The sequence below is a fragment of the Ovis canadensis genome, chromosome X (assembly GCF_042477335.2).
Source record: "Ovis canadensis isolate MfBH-ARS-UI-01 breed Bighorn chromosome X, ARS-UI_OviCan_v2, whole genome shotgun sequence".
Taxonomy (NCBI): domain Eukaryota; kingdom Metazoa; phylum Chordata; class Mammalia; order Artiodactyla; family Bovidae; genus Ovis; species Ovis canadensis.
Genome location: NC_091727.1, coordinates 53,463,116 through 53,482,720, shown reverse-complemented (window position 1 = coordinate 53,482,720; position 19,605 = coordinate 53,463,116). Strand labels below are relative to the sequence as shown.

The 19,605-nt window shown below is 42.4% G+C and overlaps 1 long non-coding RNA gene across 1 annotated transcript in view; it reads left to right on the top strand.

Moving 5' to 3' along the window:
• The first annotated feature begins 1,002 nt into the window (after positions 1–1,002).
• The window catches only part of LOC138931013 (uncharacterized), an 83,110-nt gene continuing 64,507 nt past the window's right edge, over positions 1,003–19,605 (top strand). The window contains exons 1-2 of the long non-coding RNA XR_011446324.1: positions 1,003–1,694; positions 2,667–2,744. This is a non-coding gene — a long non-coding RNA (uncharacterized lncRNA). The remainder of the gene's footprint in view (positions 1,695–2,666; positions 2,745–19,605) is intronic.

The window sequence follows — 19,605 nt, the reverse complement described above, 5'->3', positions numbered from 1 at the left end:
CAGGTCTCCTGCATTGCAGGCAGATTCTTTACCTACTGGGCTATGAGGGGAGCCCTGGCTCTCAAATCCCCTCCATGCCCACCGGGGTTGAGTTGGGAAAGACTCTGAACAGAACAGATGGGTGCGGGAGATGAGTCCGCCCAGGTGAGGCAGAAGTGGCAGTGAAACTCTTGCCAGTGTGACTGGACAACACCCAGAAGTGGGAGGCCCACAGGGCGGGGGTTCCTATTCCAAGTGTGAGGATTTAGAGGCACTGTCTGTGATAAGTCTTGATCATGCACCTACTGAAGGGGTGGCTGTGTGATCTGGGTCAAGTTGTCTTCCTCTTCTGGCCTCAGTTTCCTCCTCAGTGAAGTGGGTCGAATACTCACTCTATCCTAGCGCATCATATCTAGTATAAAAGGTGGTCTGTCAGTAGTAACTGTCATGCGTAGCACTTGTGCCCTCCACCCTAGGCCACTTGCACCATGTGAAACTGTCCCATTGGTGGGGATGTGGGACACAGTGAGGAGACCTTGATCCATCATCACAGGGAACCCAAAGATGGCTCAGGCCCTCGAAGAGACTGGCAAAGGGGCTCAGAAGGAGGGAACCCAAAGAGTTCAGCAAAGGGGGTCAGCAGGGGTCAAGTTCCCCTTTTATTTCTGCCACTCCCAGGTGAGGAAGAAGAGTCGCCTGCTCTGGAACCAAGGACTGGACAGTGATATACAGGCTGCACCCTGCAAGTCAACAGATTAAATATGATTTTTATTAACTCAGTCTTCTTTTTTTTTTTAGAGGGGTTGCTAGCTAAACGGAAGTATTCACACTAAGATTCCAATACGCGGCTGTCCTATAGTCCTGACCGAGTGTGGGAAGATAAGACTCAGGGAGAAGGAGGGCAGCAGGGGCGCAGAGATGAACGGGTCTGGCTTTGCCAATACCCACCCACTCAGCCCATTTTCCCTTCCGGAGCAGTTCCCGGCATCTGCGCATGCTCCTTCCGCCCCTACCAGGCCCTCCGAGGGGGTCGCCCTGTGCTCTGTGGAGGTGGGGTCCGCGCATGCGCGTCCTGCTCGCTCCGTTCTGCCAGTCGGGTGGGAGTCGGTTGTGGCGCTGGCCGTTGCGATTGAGGGGAAGAGTGCGGCCCGACCCATAGGAAGTGACTGTAAGGGGATGTGGACAAAGCGGCGTGCGACAGCAACAGGTCACAGAGAGAAAGAGGAGGGGTGCGGCCACCCGGGGCAGTTTAGGCAGGCGCAGAGTCCTCGACGGTAGACAAGCGCTTGTGGGTCCTCCTTTCTTCCGGATTGCCGTTTGTGGTGCCCGCGGGAGGTAGAAAACCAGAGAACGGAACGGGGTGGCTGTGTTAGACCCAGAGGAAACCCCTCTCGATCCCCTCCTCACATCTCCAAGGCCTAGAGAGGACTCAATCTTAGGTCCATTGGACCCCATATCATACCCCTGAAGAAAAGCTAAATTTGCACAGTAACCGCGCCAGACCCCACCCTCAGTCTTTCAGTCAGTTCCAAAGGGCTCACCCACACTCCAGGGGACTCTGAGTTGAAAAGGGGGTCTGTGAAGCAGGGTGGGATTACAGCAATTGAAAAAATTGCTCTGGAGCCGTCTCTGGCCTGGGAAAACCGCTGCTTCCACAGATAAGCCGAGCGGAGCAGGCGCGGGGCACAGAAGAGTGACTTCAGACTACAGAACAGGTAGTGTAGACTGAATGAGGTACGAATTGGCCCAATGAAGACGGAATTAGGTGCTAATTGGCCCAATCTGAGACTGGGTTACTGACTTCTGACCCCCAGGCCCCTGTAAGGACAGCGAAGGGAGCCTTTGACTGCTCCAGCTACAGGTGTGAAGTCACAGAGGCACTGGGGCTCTTGAAGCTTGATGCTTCTTCTGAATGAAGACGGCCCAATCATATTATGTAACATGTATATGTTACATAAGGTGCTGTTTTGAGTATATTTACTTTGTTAGGCCTCAGGACAACCCTATGAGGTAGGGATTACAATCACCCTCAGTTTACAGATAAGCATGTGAGTGCTTCTCTAGTAAGGAGGAAAGCAGGACTTCACATTCAAGGCAGTCTGGCTCCAGAGTCTGTACTCCTCTAAGAGCACAACCTACAGGCTCTGGGTAAGAGACCAGATAAGGGAGACCCACTAAAAGGTCAAACTTGGAACTTATTTCCTGAGCACCTACTCTCACACTGCTGTGTTTCTCATACACCATTTCAGTCTTCCCAATAATCTTGTGCAGAAGGAATTGCTTGGATACGGAGATAAAGAGATGTTCCATATGCTGCCCCAGATTACACAGATAGTAGTTGAACCAAATTGATGAAGTAACTTGACTCACATAACAAGTTAACCAAGACAAATGATGAGACTAAAATCTAGGCCTCTTATCTCCCAGTCTTGGGGTCTGTATGGTCAAGGACCACTCAAGATGGCTGTTCTCTTGCTCTGTGTACATCCCCTGCTGGACCAGTGCCTGCTTCACCTGTAACCTACTCACGTGACTGACTTTCCCACATACTTGCCCCAGGCCCCAGCTACTGACGAATGTTCTTATCAGTGGGGCAGTGAGGGGCGTGCTCCTCTGCTAGTTTCTGGTAACCAATGAGCCAACCTGACGTCAGTTCCCCCTATAACTGGCAGTCTCCCCTTTCCCAGAGCGAAGACTGCGGCCATGTCCTGCCCGCCATCCACAACACACAGTGAGGTGTCGCTCCAGGACCTTGCTTCAGACATGTAAGATCCCCCATCCATTAAATCACTGATGTCTCTGTCTTGGGCTCTGGGCTCTTTCTTCGGTCTTGAAGCTGGGCATGCACAAGCCTTTTAGGCCTGCGGGGTAGCAGCCCAACAGGGTCGTTTTATTACATACATTTTTAAAAAACATTTTTATTTTATCTATTTATGGCCGTGCTGGGTCTTTGTTGCTATGCGCTTTCTCTAGTTGTATCAAGCGGGGGCTACTCTCTAGTTGCCATGTGTGGACTTCTCATTGCGGTGGCTCCTCTTGTTGTGGCTTGTGGGCTCTAGAATGCACAGGCTCAGTAGTTGCAGTGCATGGGATTATTTGCCCCATGGCATGTGGAATCTTCTCAGAACAGGGATTGAACCTGTGTGCCCTGCATTGGCAGGCAGGTTCTTAACCACAGGATCACCAGGGAAGTCCCCTACTATATGCATTTTAACAAACATTTATTTGTTCATTCAGCAAATGTTTGTTGTGCCAGTCATTCTTGGAGGCACTTAGGATTCAGCAGTGAACAAAATAAACATGGTCCCTTCCCTCTGAGGGAGGGTGAAGGTAGAGAGTGTAAAATATCAACAAAGCTAGACTTTAAAGCTAGACAACAAAGCTAGACAGAGGATGAGATGGTTGGATGGCATCACCGACTCGATAGACATGAGTTTTGAGCAAGCTCCGAAAGTTGGTGATGGACAGGGAAGCTTGGCGTGCTGCAGTCCATGGGGTCGCAAAGAGTTGGACATGACTGAGTGACTGAACTGAACTGAGACTCTAGAGCAGTGAAAACAGATTTTGTTCAGTAAGTACTGACAGTAGGGGAAAAAGCTGGGCTCCATTCCGATTTGTGCAGGGTGTTTTATTTTATTTTATTTTTTTGTGCAGGGTGTTTTAAAGGGAGAATGAGAGAGGGAGAGGAACAAGAAGCAGGGGCTCAAGTAGAGTGAGGGAAGTGAAAAATTTTAAAAAGACAGTTGGTCAGTGTAAGAGCGATTATGTTACTCAAAAACTGGGTTTGCTTCCTGGTGGGTGTCGAGCCAAAAGATATAACCAAGGCAAAGAGTGGGAGAAAGAAGGATTTATTATTACTTGAAGCAAGTAAGGAGAACAGTGGGGATTTTTCCCAAAGCAGTGTCTCCCTGAACAGCAAAATTGGGGAAGTTTTAAGCTGAGGGTACATAAATATTCTATTAGGAGATTGCATGGTGTATATATATCCATGGCAGGGTTGGGGTAGGGGGAGCTTGAGCAGTGGAAAATTCAGCATAGAACTGGGGCAAAGGCTGTCAGAGTCCAAGCTATAGTTGAAGCCATGATGGTCAGCAAAGGTCAACATCATCATCCCTTAGGTTCCAGTTGATCTGGTGGTTGAGTGCTGGAGGTAGGTTTGAATTCTGCAAAACAGCTCCAGAAAGTGCTTCAGGCTAATCTTTACCTTTGAAACAGAACTGAGTCTTTACAGCTGATTCATTATCTTTGCTGTTACTTCTTTTTCCTGACAACAGTTGTTTGTTCTTTTGTTTCCTTAAGATGTGTTCAAGGGCATGTGTTCAAGGGCAATCATTGTGGCCAGGCTTAGCTCACGAAATGGCTTAGGCCTAAAATGGCTTCTCTCTCTCTTTTTAAAATTGAAGTATAGTTGATTTACAATGTTGTGTTAGTTTCTGGTGTACAGCAAAGTTATTCAGTTTTATATTTATATTTATATATATGGCATATTCTTTTCTATTATGATTTACTACAGAATATTGACTATAGCTCTCTGTGCCATACAGTAGGACCTTGTTGTTTATCCATCCTATGTATAATAGGTTGCTTTCGCTAATCCCAAACTCCTAGTCCTTCTTTCCCCTACCTCTCCTCCCACTTGGCAACCATAAGTCTCTTTTCTAAGTCTGTGAGTCTGTTTCTGTTTCGTAGATAAGCTCATTTGTGTCATATTTTAGATTCCACATATAAGTGATATCATATGGTATTTGTCTTTCTCTTTCTCTCTCTCTCTTTTTTTTTTTTTTGGGCATGCCTTGCGGCTTTTGGGATCTTCATTCCCAGACCAAGTAACTGGGCTCCAGCGGTGAAAGTGCTGAGTCCTAACCACTGGTCCAGCAGAGAATTCCCTTCTTTCTCTTTCTTGATATACTTCACTTAATATGATAATCTCTAGGTCCATCCATGTTGATGCAAGTGGCATTATTTCATTCTTTTTTATGACTGAATAATATTACATTGTATACAGTTACTACATCTTCGTCCATTCATCTGTCGATGGACATTTAGATTGCTTCCATGTCTTGGCTATTGTAAATAGTGCTGCTTTCTCTGAATATATGTCTGGGAGTGGAATTACTGGATCATATGACAACTCTTTTTAGTTTTTAGACTGAAAGCAGATTTATTCAGGGAGATAAATACTCTATTGACAGAGTAGGCCATTTGAGAAGGTTAGAGACCTTTTTAGTTTTTTAAAAAAACTCCATACTATTTTTCATAGTGGCTGCACAAACGTACATCCCCACCAACAGTGTAGGAGAGTTTCCTTTTCTCCACACCCTTTCCAGCATTTGTTATTTGTAGACTTTTTAATAGTGGCCATTCTGACTGGTGTGATAAAATGGCTTCTCTTATGTCAAAAAGCTGTATCTGGTTCTTTTCTTCTGGGGAGGCCCCCTACCCTATTGGCTTACAATTAGGCCAGCTGTGTCTGTTAGCTGGCAATTATTGAAGTTAGGATTATTCTATCCTCTCATAGTTACTGGGAAGGAAATGGAAGCCCTGTCCTTCCTTGATTATATTTCAAAGGACTGGCTCTCAGGACCTTGAGAAAGATGTTTCTGAGTCCTAGGAGATATATGTATATGTATATATGGGCTTCAGTAGTAAAGAATCTGCCTGCCAATGCAGGAGGCATAAGAGACTCAGGTTCTATCCCTGGGTCAGGAAGATTCCCCTGGAGGCGGGCATGGCAACCCACTCCAGTATTCTTGTCTGGAGAATCCCATGGACAGAGGAACTTGGCAGGCTACAGTCCATAGGGTCCCAAAGAGTACATCTCAAAGAGACAGGGGAATTCACAATTGTAAGCCCTTTTTAGTAAATGCCGTAAGAGAGATCAGCGGCCTGTCGTCAGATGTTGGCTCGAACATATGGTAGCTTGTTTTGACAACCCTGAACTTTTTCAGACAGGAACTCAAAAGGAGGCTATGTTATTCAGGCACCCAGCCTTAGGCTGTTAGAAAGTGAAATGAAAGTGAAGTTGCTCAGTCATGTCCAACTCTTTGTGACCCCAGGGACTGTAATGTAGCCTACCAGGTTCCACCATCCATGGGATTTTCCAGGCAAGAATACTGGAGTAGGTTGCCATTTCCTTCTCCAGGAGATCTTCCCTTTCCAGGGATTGAACCCAGGTCTCCTGCATTGTAGGCAGACACTTTACCATCTGAGCCACCAGGGAAGGCTGTTAGAAGTCAGACTAAAATTTGGGCAAGTCCCTTAGTACAGGGTTTGGGTGGGAGGGGTGGTGATGTTTGAATGGAGTGTTCCCTGCAAAGAGATTTCACAGTTCTCTAGGGAGGTGGAATCAACAATAAACTTGTAAATAAGACTTTCAGGGGGTAGTGAGGGTACTGAAGGCCTGGGAGACTTGGAGAAAGGATTGGCTGTATTGGTGAACTGAAAACCCTGATCTGCAAAGGTTTGGGAAGTAAAGAAAGAAGTGGGAGGAGCAAGGCAGGGAGAGCAAGTGAAAAGCCCTGAGGCAGGGCCAGGCTCCTCTCAGCCAGGGTCAGAGTAAAGGCCAGTGTCTTGGGAATGCAGATAACCTGCAGTGAAAGCAGTGCATGAAAGCAGGAGAGGGTGGGACAATTGAAGTCTGAGATCTTGGGGATACTCACAAGCCAAATCACAAGTACTTATTTTATGTGTCAGCAGTACTGCCCTATAAAGTCATGAAAGTTTTCCCTGTACAGAGGACATCTTGTGCTGAGAGGATGAGGATGGAGGATCATTTTTTTAACTGTCTCATTTTATTTATTTTAAAATTTTATTGAAGTGTAGTTGATTTACAATATTGTATTTAGTTCCTGTTGTACAGCAAAGTGACTCAGTTATATATATATATATATATATAATATATATATGTATATACTTTTCATACTCTTTTCCATTATGGCTTATCACAGGATATTAAATATCATCCTATATAGTAGGACCTTGTTTTTTTATCCATCCTATGTATAATAGTTTGCATCTGCTAATTCCAAACTCCCATTCCTTCCCTCCCCTATCCACCTTTCCCTTGGCAACCACAAATCTGCTCTCTATATCTGTGAGTCTGTTTTTGTTTCATAAATATATTGATTTATATCATATTTTAGATTCCACATATAAATGATATCATATAGTATTTGTCTTTCCCTTCTGACTTACTTTGCTTTGTATGATAATCTCTAGGTCCATCCATGTTGCTGCAAATGGCATGATTTCATTCTTTTTTATGGCTGAGTAATATTCCAGTGTGTGTGTGTATTGTGTATATGTGTGTGTGTGTGTACTGTATTCCATAGTGGCTGTACCAATTTACATTCCTACCAACAGTGTAAGAGGGCTGCCTTTTCACTACACCATTTGTTATTTGTAGACTTTTTAATAATGGCCATTCTAGCTGGTATGAGATGGTACTTTATTGTACTTTTGATTTGCATTTCTCTACTTATTAGTGATGTTGAACATCTTTTCATGTGCCTAAGAAGCAGAGACATTACTGACAAAGGTCCATATAGTCAAAGCTATGGTTTTTCCAGTAGTCATGTATGCATGTGAGAGTTGGACTATAAAGAAAGCTGAGCACTGAAGAACTGATGCTTTTGAACTGAGTGTTGGAGAAGACTCTTGAGAGCCCCTTGGACAGCAAGGAGATCAAACCAGTCAATCCTAAAGGAAATCAGTCCTGAATATTCATTGGAAGGACTGATGCTGAAGCTGAAGCTCCAATACTTTGGCCACCTGACGTGAAGAAGTGACTCATTGAAAAAGACCCTGATGCTGGGAAAAATTGAAGGCAGGAGGAGAAGTGGACGACTGAGGATGAGATGGTTGGTTCAATGGACATGAGTTTGAGCAGGCCCCAGGAGTTGGTGATAGACAGTGAAGCCTGGCATGCTGCAGTCCATGGGGTCGCAAAGAGTCGGACACGACTGAGTGGCTTAACTGAACTGAATTGGCCATATGTGTGTCTTATTTGGAGAAATGTCTCTTTAGGTCTTCTGCCCATTTTTCAACTGGGTTATTTGTGTATTTTGGAAATTAAGCCCTTGTCAGTCTCATCATTTGCAAATATTTTCTCCAAGTTCATAGAATGTCTTTTTGTTTTGTTTATGACTTTCTTTGCTGTGCAAAAGCTTATAAGTTTGATTAGGTCTCGTTTGTTTGTTTTTGCTTTTATTTCTATTGCCTTGGGAGACTGACCTAAGGAAACCTTGGTATAATTTATGTCAGAGACTGTTTTGCCTATATTCTCTTCTAGGAGTTTTGTGGTGTCTTGTCTTATATTTAAGTCTTTAAGCCATTTTGAGTTTATTTTTGTGTATAATGTGAAGGTGTATTATAGCTTCATTGATTTACATGTAGCTACCCAACTTCCCAACACCACTTGCTGAAGAGACAGTTTTCTCAGGAAGAGGGATCCTAAAGTCAATCGTTTCTATGTTCACCTAGCTGTGCTGTGGATCTTGGTGCAAGGCTGTGCCGGCCAGGAGAGGGGGGGGCTTTTTCTTTGCTTTTTTGCCTTGCAGAATGTGGGATCTTAGTTCCCCCACCAGGGATTGAACCCTAGCCTCCTGCACCGGAAGCATGGAGTCTTAACCACCAGGGACCACCAGGGAAGTTTCAGGGGCCTTTTTCTAGAATCCACAGGCTAGCCACACTGAACCCAGAAGAGCTGCCTCTGCCCAGGAGGGCACCCGTGTCTGAATCAAATGAAAGTGCTACACGGGTGAACTGTAGCTTGTTTGCCAGGCCCGTGTTTTCCAAGTAGCAGATCAGTTCTTAGGTTGTTGTAAAAGCTGAGCAACTGTCTTAAAAAGCATTATAGGGACTTCCTTGGTGGTCCAGTGGCACTCCCATTGCAAGGGGCCCGGATTCCATCCCTGGTCAGGGAACTAGATCCCACATGCCACAGCTAAGAGCTCACATGCCACAACTATAGATCCCGCAGTAAAAAAAAGTAACGAGGATCGAAGATCTGTGTGCTGCGACTAGGACCTGGCACAGTCAAATAAATAAATACATAATTTAAAAAAAAAGAGCACCATGAACTGTGACTTTGTTACCTTATTACAGAGCCCCTAGTGGCTGCACAGTGGAATTGTTCAACCCCTCTGCAAGAAACTGCAGCAGCAACTGAACAAGGGAGAGGATGATAGTTGGGTAGCCACTGACACCTGAGGGTGACTTCATCCAAGTGAAGGAACCCCTATTCCCTCTCCCCCTTCAGGCTCTTCCTGGGTCTCTCCCATTCCTTTTGTTTTCTTCAAGGGAACATACTGAGCATTCATTACTTGGTGGAGTGCATGCAAAAATGTCCTCAGCAACATGTCCAAAATCAGGTAGAGGAAACAGACAAATTTAAAAAAAATTATTGTTATTGATTTATACATCTCTATCTTACAAAAAGGATTTGAAGCAGCTGTCAATTCCAAGATATATAATTTCCTGACACTATACCAGGGCGGGCAAAAAAATTAAGCTAGGACAAGATGATGATAAAAAATCCCTTTGATTTATTTTGCTTTGAAAGCGTGTGTATCTTGGAACTTCCCTGGTGGTCCTGTGGTTAAGAATCCCTCTTGCAGTGCAGGGAACACAGATTCTATCCCTGGTTCGAGAACCAAGATTGCACGTGGCCTGGGACAACTAAGCCCATGTGCCACAAGTACTGAGCCTGCACTCTACAGCCTAAGAGCTGCTACTACTGAAGCCCGTGCACCTAGAGCCTGTACTCTGCAACAAGAGAAGCTATTGCAATGAGAAGCCCGCAACTAGAGAGTAGCCCCCGCTCGCTGTAACTAGAGAAAGCCCATGCACAGCAACAAAGAGCCCATGCACTGCAAAGAGGACTTAGTGCAGCCAAAAAAAGTTTATGTCTTTCTCCTGTATAGTTATTTTATCATCTTCTTTTCAAGTGTACAGAAAAGTAGAGAATAATATAAAACACTGCTATTTTTATCAAACCTTCACATTTTGTCATAGTGCTGACAAAATGCTTCACATTTTGTCAAACCTTCAAATTTCGTTTTTATTTTATTATTTTTTATTTTGGCCACACTGTGCAGGTTGTGCGATCTCAGTTTCCCCACCAGGAATGGAATCCAGACCATTGCAGTGAAAGCACGAATCCTAAACCCTGAACCACCAGGAATCTCCCCAGGTTGTGTGTGTGTGTGTATTTGGCTGCACTGGGTCTTCATTGCAGTGCTCCGGCTCTTCGTTGTGGTAGGAGGGCTTTCTCTAGTTGTGGTGCGTGGGCTTAGTTACCTTGTGGCATGTGGGATCTTAGTTCCCCGACCAGGGATTGAACCCATGCCCCCCTGCAGTGAAAGCACAGAGTCCTAACCACTGGATTGCCAGGGAATTCCTGATATGGTCTTGTATTGCATGAGTGGTATTAACACTGTATGACCCTTATGCTGGTTGTGCAGCTCTAGATACTCCCTACATCTCCACAGGCTCTCCAGCACCCAAAGAACTTTCAGTTCAGTTCAGTTCAGTCGCTCAGTCATGTCCGACTCTTTGCAACCCCATGAACTGCAGTACACCAGGCCTCCCTGTCCATCACCAACTCCCGGAGTTCACTCAAACTCATGTCCATTGAGTTGGTGATGCCATCCAGCCATCTCATCCTCTGTCGTCCCCTTCTCCTCCTGCCCCCAATCCCTCCCAGCATCAGAGTCTTTTCCAATGAGTCAACTCTTCGCATGAGTTGGCCAAAGTACTGGAGTTTCAGCTTTAACATCATTCCTTCCAAAGAAGGGTCTGTTATTTCCTGTGCTCCTCACACAAGCCTCTTAAGAAGGCAGAAAAAGTGGCATGATCCCCCATTCAACTCAAGAGGAAACAAACATCCAGAATGAAGGGCTAAGAGCACAAAGGGTCAGAGACCCAGGCTCAATGCAGGCTTTCCCAGCTCGGTGCTGTTTCCACTACTCAGTTTCCATTCAGGTCATATCAAGGCAATAAATGTGAACGACTGGAGAACAAGCCAGTGGGAGTGAGAGAAGAGGAGCATGGAGACAGGTTATGAAGAAAGGGTAGAGTCCGGAGGAAAAAATAAGAGCAGAGCCAGGGGCGGGATCCGTATGGATTTAAATCTACCAGTGACTGTCAGGCTTGACGGCTCTTTGGGATCACCTGGGTAACTTCAAGAAGCACTGATGTCTGAGGCCCACCCCCAGAGATTCCTAAGTAACCGACCTGCCAGGCCTCCTGAGCAGCAGGATGTTAAAAAGCTCCCCAGCTGAATTTTGAATGTATAGCCTAGGTGAGGACCATTGACTAAGCAGAGCTATTTGTCAGGCAGTGAATTGGTTGAGGGGGCGGTACTCAAAGGCTGGCTTGTTAACCTTAATAAGATCTTAGACCTCAAAGCCTGGCTTATAAATAAGGTATTGAGATCTTAGCCCTAGATCTAAGGGCTATGGACAAAAATGGGCTAAAATGAAAGGTGATAATCCAGTTTCCTCAGTGCTGTTCATACTAACCTCAAACTATTTTGTTCAGTTATCAGGGCTTTAACTTGAAGGGGAGACTAGCAATTTTCAGAATGAATACCAAAAAAAAAAAAAAAGAGTGAATACCAGTAAACCCCGACAGAGCAATAGAATTTGTCAAATATTCTCTAAGTACTTCCTTTGTGCAGGTTCTGTGCTATAGGGAAGTTAGAGAGATGGAAAAATCACAATCCTTGCCTTCCAGAAGCTCAGACTAACTGGCAACCCAGACAAATATATGACAACACCATGTGCTAAGTGTTAGAAATAAGTCCAAAGTGCGAGGGAATAGAGGGCAGAGAATACCTAACTCTACCTTAGGGGGACTAGCAGAGGGGCTCAGAGTAGGCTTCATAGGAGTGCTGTATGAGCTGGGTCTTGAAGGATGAGTAGTAGTTGGTTAAGGGTATGGTTGAGGCTGGGGGTTTGGAAGAGAATGTGCAGAGGCTCAGGCATAAGTGTGGCTGCAGAAGAACAAGTAGTTTGGAATGATGCAAGCACAGGGACTAAATATCTGTTGGAGAAGAACTTTACCCTGTAGGCAGCAGGGAATCATCAAAGAGGAGTGTGTGGAAAACAGCAAAGTCCTTATGGAGGACAGGGTATCTAAACTAGGTCTTGGAAGATGAGTAGAAATGGATGTGGGATGGAGAAGGCTTCCCAAATCAGAGTGGGAGTGGGAGGGGGAGGGGGAATAATGTGGGCCAAAGTGCAGAGGCAGGAATGAGCCTGACATGTGTCAGGTGCATTGAGGGAATCAATAATCTGGTAGGCATGATCAAAATCATCTGGGGTGCTGTTTAAAAATGTCAGTGCCTGGGCACCACTAACCCCCTTCCCTAGAGACTCTGATTTATATGAGAGTGGGGCCAGGCCTCAGTATTGAAAAAAAAAGTCTCCCAGGTGATCCTAATTTGCAGCTAGGCTTGAAAGCACAGGGACTAAATATCTGTTGGAGATATTCCTTTAGCCACAGCTGTAAAGAAGTTGTTGAGGACGTGAATGAGAAGGTAGGCTAGAGTCAGGCAAATTATCATGATAACTGAGCTAAGATTTATTGAATGTTAACTATGTGCCAGACACTCCATTAATCCATTTAATCCTCATAACCCTATGAGGATAGGTACTGTTATCTTGTGTTGAGGTGAAGGAACAGTAATTTGACCAAAGTCTTATACCAAAGTGTCAGGCAATCTGGCTTCAAAGCATTTCCTAGAAGGGCTTGTATTCCAGGCCAAAGAACTTGGGTTTTCTTCAGTAACCATCTTTGTTAGTTTACTGTGTATCTGTCCAGAATATCTTTATGCATGTACAAGCAATTATGACTAGATATCACCCCCACCTTTCTTACACAAAATGTAGCATACTAACTAGATACATTGTTTTGCATCTTGCTTTATTAACCATATATCCTGGGAATCTTTACAAATCAATACATAGAGAACTTCATTTTTTTATACTTCCTGAGCATTCGTTTGTGTGTATGTACCATAATGTATTTATTCTTGGGTTGTCTTCAGTTTCTAATTATGAAAATGCTGTAATGAATAATCATATATGCATTGTTTTGCACATTTCCAGAAATGTAATTACTGGGTCAAAGGGTATATGTGCATTTGTAATTTCAATGAATACTGCCAAATTGTTCTCCATAGGTCTTATATTCTTTTGCATTCCTACCGGAAGTACATGACAGTATGTAGGTGCATTCTTTTCATGAAGTTTTACTAATCATTTCAAAGGTCAGTAGAATTGAAAATTTTCTAGCAGGACTGATAAGAGAAAAAAAGTGAAAATTCAAATTACTAACACCAGGAATAAAAATTGGGACATCATTACATATCTTACATATGAAGGATAATAAGTAAATATAATAAACAAGTTGAACAATTTGATATCTTACATAAAATGGGCAAGTTCTCTGAAAATAAAATGACTAAGAATGACATTAGAAGAAATAGATATTCTTAACTGTTCCATAACTGTTAAAGAAATTGGATTCAACAACATTCCCCTACAAAAAACTCCAGGCCCAGATGACTTCACCAGTGAATGCTATCTAACCTCTAAGGAGGAAATATCAATTCTACATGCTTATTTACAGAAAATAGAGAATGAGGGGATATTTCTTATCTCATTTTATTTCAGCTTACCATGATCAAAACTTGACTGTCTATATCTTCTCGTGTTCATTTGGAGAGCTTTGTTTCTCAAGGAATTTGCATATTTTCATCTAAATTGTGAAATTTATTTGCATAAAATTGTTCATAGCTCTGTTTTTTGTTTTTTAAATTTTTTAATTGGTGGAAAATTGCTTTACAATGTTGTGTTGGATTCTGCTATACAACAACAAAAAATCAGTCATAATTATATACAAATCCCCTCCCTCTTGATCCTCCCTCCCCTCCCCAATCCCACCCCTCTAAGTCATCACAGAGTGCCAGGACAGGCTCCCTGTGTTATATAGCAACTTCCTACTCACTGTTTTACACATGATAGTGCATATATGTCAATGCTACTTTCTCAGTTTGTCCCACCCTCACCTTCCCCCACTGTGTCCACTAGTTCGTTCTCTACTAGGTTCATTAGTACCATTTTTCTATATATCAGTGCCATTTTCCACATATGTTATTAATATACAATACTTTTTTTTTTCTTTCTGACTTACTTCACTCTGTATAAGAGGCTCTAGGTTCATCTACTTCACTAGAACTGATTTAAATTCATTCTTTTTTGTGGCTGAGTTATATTCTGCTGTATATATGTACCACATTTCTTTATCCATTCATCTGTTAATGGACATCTAGGTTGCTTCCATGTCCTGGCTATTGTAAATATTGCTGCAATGAACATTGGGGCACATGTGTCTTTTAGAATTGTGGTTTTCTCAGAGTATGTGCCCAGTAGTGGGATTGCTGGGTCATATGGTAGATTTATTCCTGGTTTTTTAAGGAATCTCCATACTGTTTTCCATAATAGTATCAGTTTACATTCCCACCAACAGTGCAGGAGGGCATTGTTGTTCAGTCCCTCAGTCATGTCCGACTGTTGTGACCCCACCGACTGTAGCATGCTAGGCTTCCCTGTCCTTCACAATCTCCCAGAGCTTGCTCAGACTCATGTCTGTTGAGTCGGTGATGTCATCCAACCATCTCATCTTCTGTTGCCCCCTTTTCTTCTCCCGCCCTCAGTCTTTCCCAGCACCAAGGTCTTTTCCAGTGAGTCAGCTCTTCGCATCAGGTGGCCAAAGTATTGGATTTTCAGCTTCAGCATCAGTCCTGCCAGTGAATATTCAGGGTTGGTTTCCTTTAGAATTGACTGGTTTGATCTCCTTGCAGTCCAAGGGACTATCAAGAGTCTTCTCCAGCACCACAGTTCAAACGCATCAATTCTTTGGCACTCAACTTTCTCTATGGTCCAACTCTCACATCCATACATGACTACTGGCAAAGCCATAGCTTTGACTATACAGAACTTTGTTGGCAAAGTGATGTCTTTGCTTTTGAATATGCTGTCTAGGTTGTCATAGCTTTTCTTCCAAGGAGCAAATGTCTTTTAATTTCATGGCTGCAGTCACCATCCCCATTGATTTTGGAGCCCAAGAAAATAAAGTCTATCACCGTTTCCATTTTTCCCTCATCTATTTGCCATAAAGTGATGAGACTGGATGCCATGATCTTAGTTTTCTGAATGTTAAGTTTTAAACCAGCTTTTTCACTCTCCTCTTTAACCTTTATCAAGAGGATCTTTAGTTCCTCTTGACTTTCTGCCATTAGGGTGGTATCATCTGAATATCTTAGGTTATTGATATTTCTCCTGTCAATCTTGATTCCTGCGTGTGCTTCATCCAGCCCTGCATTTCACATGATGTACTCTGCATAGGAGTTAAATAAGCAGGATGACAATATACAGCCTTGATGTACTCCTTTCCCAATTTGGACCTTTCTGTTGTTCAACGACCAGTCTGTTGTTCCATGTCCAGTTCTAATTGTTGCTTCTTGACCTGCATACAGGTTTCTCAGGAGGCAAATAAGGTGGTGTGTTATTCCTATCTCTTAAAGAATTTTCTGCAGTTTGTTGTGATCTGTGTAATAACACACTCAAAGGCTTTAGCATAGTCAATGAAGTAGAAGTAGATATTTTTCTGGAATTCCCTTGCTTTTTCTATGAGCCAACAGATGTTGGCAATTCCCCTGTTTTAATACTTGCAATGTCTATAAGACCTGTAGTGATATCCTTGTTTAAAAAAAAAAATTTATTTGGGACTTCCCTGGTAGTTCAGTGGTTAAGACTTTGCCTTCCAACACAGTGGGTGTGGATTCAATCCATGGTTGGAGAGCTAAGGTCCTATGTGCCCTGCAGCCAAAAGACCAAATCATAAAAAGCAGAAACAGTATTGTAATACATTCAATAAAGACTTTAAAAATGGTTCATATAAAATATATATATCTATATATCTATATATCTATATCTATATATATATATATCTTAGGACTTCCCTGGTGGTCCAGTGGTTGAGAATCTGCCTTTCAATGTAGGGAACATGGGTTTGATCCCTGGTCCAGTAAGATTTCACATGCCAAGGAGCAGCTAAGCCCATGCACCACAACCACTGAGCCCATGTGCCAGAACTACTGAAGCTCACGCCCCTAGAGCCTGTGCTCCACAAGAGAAGCCACCATGCTAAGAAGCCCATGCACTGCAATGAAGAGTAGCTCCCGCTCGCCACAACTAGAGAAAGTTTGAGGGCAGCAACAAAGACCCAGCATGGCCAAAAATAAAAAAATATGAGTAAATAAATACATATATAAAAATTAAAAAAAACCCCAAAGCAATAGCAAAAAGGAAAAAAAAGGAAGTATAGAAAACAAACACATAGGAAACAAATATATAAAAAATATATATTAATAACCAAGAGTTGGTTATTAGAAAACTTATTTAAAAATTGATAAACACCTAGAAGAACTAATCAAGAATAAAGAGAGAATATACTAATAACAAATACCAGGAATAAAATAGACATTGCTACACGGGACTTCCCTGGCAGTCCACCGGTTAAGATTACATGCTTCCAGTGCAGGGACGTGAGTTTGATCCCTAGATAGGGAACTTAGATCCTGCATGCCTTGTGGTATGGCCAAAAATAATAATAATAATAGATAGACAATTTTTTTAAGATTTAATTTTTTTAAATTTTTAAATTTATTTATTTTTGGCTGTGCTGGGTCTTTGTTGCTGTGTGCGGGCTTTCTCTAGCTGTGGCAAGCAGGGGCTACTGACCAGGGATCAAACCCATGTCCCCTGCATTGGCAGGCCAGTTCTTATTCATTGTGCCACCAGGGAAGTCCTGCCTTGGGTTTTATTTATTCCTCATTTTCTAGTTCCTTAAGATGAAATCTGAGGTTATTTAACTTCAAGATTTTCTTTTCCCTACATATGCACCCAGGCTTATAAAAGTACAGCTTTGGCTGTATCTCCTGGTTTTGATATACTCTATGCTCATTATCATTCAGTTTTCTAATTTCTATCTTGATTTCTACATTGACCCATCTGTTATTTAGTGATGTACTACTTAAATTTCCTAGAAGTTCTAGATGTTTGTCATCATATTGTTATGATATCATATATTTCTTTTTAATATGTATTTCATTTTAAAAATAGTTTTATTTATTTATTTTTGGATGTGGTGGGTTTTCACTGCGGTGCTGGCTTTTCTCTAGTTGCAGTGAGCAGGGGCTCCCCTTTACTTGTGGTGCACAGGCTTCTCATTGTGATGGCTTCTCTTGCTGAGCACAGGCTCTAGGGCATGTGGGCTCAGTAGTTGCTGCTCCCGGGTTCTAGAGCACAGGCTCAATTGATCCGTGGCATGTGGGATCTTCTTGGATCAGAAATTGAACCCATGTCTCCTGCGTTGGCAGGCAGATTCTTTACCACTGAGTCACCAGGGAAGTCCCTATTTGTTTCTTTATTTGGCTGGGCCATGTCTTCATTGTGGCATGTGGGGTCTTTTAGTTGTGGCATGTGAACTTTTCTTTTTTAATTGTTAACATGCACAGTTTTATTTTGTATACATTTCTTATTTCCTCTGGCCTTGTCTTAACCTTCCATGGCATGTGAACTCTTAATTGTGGCAGGTGGGATCTTTAGTTGCTGCATATGAGATCTAGTTCCCTCAGTTCAGTTCAGTCGCTCAGGCGCGTCCAACTCTTTGCGACCCCATGAATTGCAGCATGCCAGGCCTCCCTGTCCATCACCAACTCCTGGCTGACCAGGGATCAAACCTGGGCCCTCTGGATTGGAAACACAGAGTCATAACCACTGGACCACCAGGGAAGTCCCAATACCACATATTCCTACTATTATGAGAGGATATGCTCTGAGATATTTCAGCACTTTGAAATTTATTAAGCTTACTCTAAAACTCTGGATGTGGTTAATTTTGATAAATGTTCTGTATGCATCTCAAAAAGTTTATTATTCTGTTATTGGCTGAAATGTCCTGTATATGTCAGTTATTAATAATTGTTCAGATCTTTTATATCCTTCCAGACTCATGTGGTAGAACTGGAGATGTTTGGGTCTAAGTTCTCATTTTTTATATCAAAGTATATTTTATATACTTTGTACAATATTATTTATATAAGTTTCAGGTACATAACATAGTTATTCAAAAATTTTAAAGATTTTATTCCATTTATAGTTATAATAAAAAATTGGCTATATTCTCTGTGCTGTACAATGTATCCTTGTAGCTTATTTATTTTATACATAGCAGTTTGTACCTCTTAATTCCCTACCCCTCTCTTGTTGCGCCCTCTCTCTCCCCACTGGTAACCACTAGTTTGTTCTCTATATCTATGAACCTGTTTCTTTTTTTGCTATATTCACTAGTTGTTTTATTTTTTAGATTCCTCATATAAGTGATCTCATACAGTATTTGTCTTTCTCTGTCTGACTTTATTTCACTTAGTATAATACCCTCCAAGTCCATTCTTGTTGCTGCAGATGACAGAATTTCATTCTTTCTTATGATCGAGTAGTATATATATGCATCACATCTTTATCCATTCATCTTTGATGGACACTTAGATTGCTTCCATATCTTGGTTATTGTAAATAATGCTATGAACATTGGGGTGCATGTATCTTTTCTAATTAGTGTTTTCATTTTTTTTTTTTTTCAGTTAAATACTCAGGAGTGGAGTTGCTGGGTCATGTGATAGTTCTTTTTTTTTTTTTTTGGCTGTGCCGGGTCTTCGTTGCTGCACTTGAGCTTTCTCTAGTTGTGGCGAGTAGGGGCTGCTCTCTAAGTTTCAGTGCGAGGGCTTCTTATTGTGGTGGTTTCTCTTGTTATGTAGATTAGGAATCTGGGCTTCTGTAGTTGAAGCTCATGAGTTCTAGAGTGCGGGCTGAATAGTTGTGGCACAGGGGCTTAGTTGCTCCACAGCATGTGGGATCTTCCTGGACCAGAGCTCATACCGGTGTCCCCTACATTGCAAGGTGAATTCTTAACCATTGGACCACCAGGGAAGCCTATTTTTGTTGTTTTGAGAAACCTCTATACTTTTTTCCCTAGTGGCTGCACCAATTTATATTGCGAACAATAGTATACAAGTTTTCCTTTTTTTCTACATCCTAATCAACATTTGTTATTTATAGACTTTTTAAGTGATAGCCATTCTGACAGGTGTGAGGTGAAATCTTATTGTGATTTTGATTTGCATTTCTCTGATTAACCATGTTGAGAATCTTTTCATGTTTTGGAATGCATTCTTACTTCCAGAGTACCTGATACTATTGATTACAGAGTCATTTGGGGATTCCATTTTTAATATCATGCTGATTTTTATCCTCCCAACTGCTAGTATATGATTTTGATTTCTCTGTTCTGCTGTTACCACTCATCCATATGCCTCCTATATACCAAAATACATTCTAGAATTTTCTTCTCCAATTCTTGTCCTCATGGGTTGATGTCTTTTATTTTGGAGGCACAATTTGAAGAATTACTTAAATTTGGAATAGGTGATATGCATTTACTTAAAAAATGAAGATTAACAGATGTGCAGTGAAAAGCTTCCTGCCATCGCTGTCC